The following is a 2,958-nucleotide window of genomic DNA, read 5'->3' on the forward strand; positions in this document are numbered from 1 at the left end:
CTTGTGACCACTCAGTGTATGTTATCAGTACCATTGTTACTAACGTATCCTACATAAAACAACAGTACAGCATTATCAGTAGTATTGTAACTAACGTGTCCTACATAAACACCAGTCCCAGGTTTATTAGTAGTATTGTTAGGAACTTCTCCTACAGAAACCTTTGTACCCGTGTTATCAGTAGTGTTGTTACTAACGTGTCTTGCATAAACATCAGTGCTAGTATTATCTTTACTATTGTGTTAATCATATAAAACGATTGAACGTATATTATATGGTTGAACGAAAGGAAAAGGGCATTTATTTCTTACACACCAGACTTAGGAGAAAAACTTTGTAGCATAATGAATAAACTAAGTTCTCCTACTCTATGCGACAGTCTTACGAAGGTAAAACTCCCAGTCTTCTCACAAAGTGAGTGTACTAAACACAACGCCGGTTACAGGTAAGGTTCAAAGAGATATTAAGAACTGTGTTATAAACACATTAATTAATAATAGACAGAAAAGAAAACACCAAACGTTGTCAAATCAAGGAAGCTATTGTTATCAAAGCAGAAGACAGTGGATGAACAGTGGGTATTAATCAAAACACTGCCAACAACTAAATTTGGACCATCAGTGGATATTAATCAAAACAACAGCCAAATATAGCTGAATACTGCATGGACACATCTAATAAAAGACATAAAATACACTATTTGTCATGGTTTCGAAATTGAACCATTAATTTTACAATGTATTATTTGAAGTATGAAAAATTCCTTTATTTTGTTTTCTCAACATAACACCTAGAATTCTGTTCTCCTTATGTTTACTATATTGAAGCAATTGATTTATATTCAATATCCATCATAATTCTATGTATTTAATTATTGTAATGCCAGATGTCAGTTATTATTACGGCTTTTGCCTAGATAACTATTTTAAAACGTATTTCCACAGTTAAATAAATTGTTATCACTCAGTAAGCTCGCAAATATAAGTATTTTAACGTAGAAAATAGTCCTACAATATTTGTTTGTTGTTATCAAACTTAACATATATTGTGCTGCCATACAATGGCTGAAAGTTAAACTACGACGAAAAATAAAATAAAAATAAATATAGGATTTAAAACAAAATAGAAGTAAGTCCATGAAAGAATTAGCATGAATTTCATTTTAACTTTATGTTCAGTCAAGAAACATAGATCTTTGTTATATTCATTCTCCACTTCAATTAGTTTGTATTCAATACATTTATTTGTTTTCATTGAACTTTAGGTGGTGTATAGTGCCATGCAGTCCCAAAAGTTAAAGTGAGAAAAACATTTTAAAAAATGTGCTGATTAAAATGAAAATGACATTAAAACCTTAATATTGAAATAACTACCATAGTGATAAAATTAGTATAAATTGTACCTTTCCATTACGTTCTGTCAAGCTCTTTTTTATGTAGACTTATACACGGACTTTTCTCTACGTTAAAATACTTATATTTGTGAGCTTTCGGCCTTCTTACCGTAGGTTTCATTGGGCGTCCATGTAAAGCTCGCAAATAAAAGTATTTTAACGTAGAGAAAAGTCCATGTATAAATCTTCATATTAATTTACCTACTTTATTAGTCTTAAACAACAATTAGCTCCTTTTCTATGTTATTCATTTCCAACTTCATTTACTTTGTATTTATTACATTTATTCGTTTTCATTGAACTGTATGTAGAGTATACTGCCATGCAGTGTTCCAAAGTTAAGCTGAGGAAAGTTTTTAAAATGTAGGATATTAAAAGAAAAGAAAAAAAATAATTAAACCATTAATATTTAAATAAAATTACAGTGAAGAAGTTAGCATAAATTTCACTTGAATATTATGTATGTTTTATAAACATTTGTTTTGTATTATATGAATATATTGCCTTGCCCCCCAGTGGCACAACTGTATGTCTACGAACTTACAACGCTAGTAACCGGGTTTCGATACCCGTGGTGGACAGAGCGCAGATCGCCCATTGTGTAGCTTTATGCTTAACTTCCAACAAACAAACAAATGTATTGTCTTTGAACAAAACTTAGACTATACTAACATACGAAAGAATAACTAAGATGAAATAAACGAAAAGGAAGTAAACTGTTGATATTTATAATAAAATCATTTCTGAACAAGCGATGGCAGAAAATTCTATGTTGTAAATAGGGACAAGAATTTTTTCATACAACAAAGGAAATATCTGTCACTAGGATTTGGGTAAACTAATAAATAAGAACTAACAAAATTCACTTCAACTAGTGTAACTCTTTAGAGAATTGATAGCTTTGTATAATTATCTCTTATTTTATGTATTTTTCTTCAATATCTCAAACTTGTTGCTGCTGCTTGAAAATAATTCGTTCTTGGCGAGTTACACTATTCATGTTTATTGTCTTCATTGTATTACTTATTTCAACTATTAATGGTATATTTCATTTTTTTCAATATACATTAAGTTTTTGAGCTATGGCTGGCAGCTGATTGTACTGTATATTTAAAGACAAGAACAGATTTAACAGAATAGGATATGAAATTTATAAAAGAAAAACCTAACCTAACCACAGCCATCTTTCAACATTGAACTACAAATATTAAAGTGTAGTTTATGGTTACTTTTGTTACTGAATCCTTATTTTAACTATTAATTTTGAAGACCATTTGTTGCTTTTCACTTTCAATACTTTATTCTCCTCAAGAATTGATGGCAGTCAATTGAACAAGAAATTTTTTCATTCAACAAATACGTATGTTTAGAATATAAATAAAAGATTAAAGAAAAATTTAATAAAAATATTCACAAATAGTCTATCGGGTTAGATAAGGGATAGATTTACAAATGTATCGACACCAGTCGCTTGATATTTGTTAAACATTAAGTAATGATTTTCTTATAGACCGATCAATACAAGAAGCCTTCCGCGGTTTCTTGTTTTTTTTTAAAAAAGATAC

The sequence above is a fragment of the Limulus polyphemus genome, unplaced genomic scaffold (assembly GCF_000517525.1).
Source record: "Limulus polyphemus unplaced genomic scaffold, Limulus_polyphemus-2.1.2 Scaffold3694, whole genome shotgun sequence".
In the NCBI taxonomy this organism is placed as follows: Eukaryota; Metazoa; Arthropoda; class Merostomata; order Xiphosura; family Limulidae; genus Limulus; species Limulus polyphemus.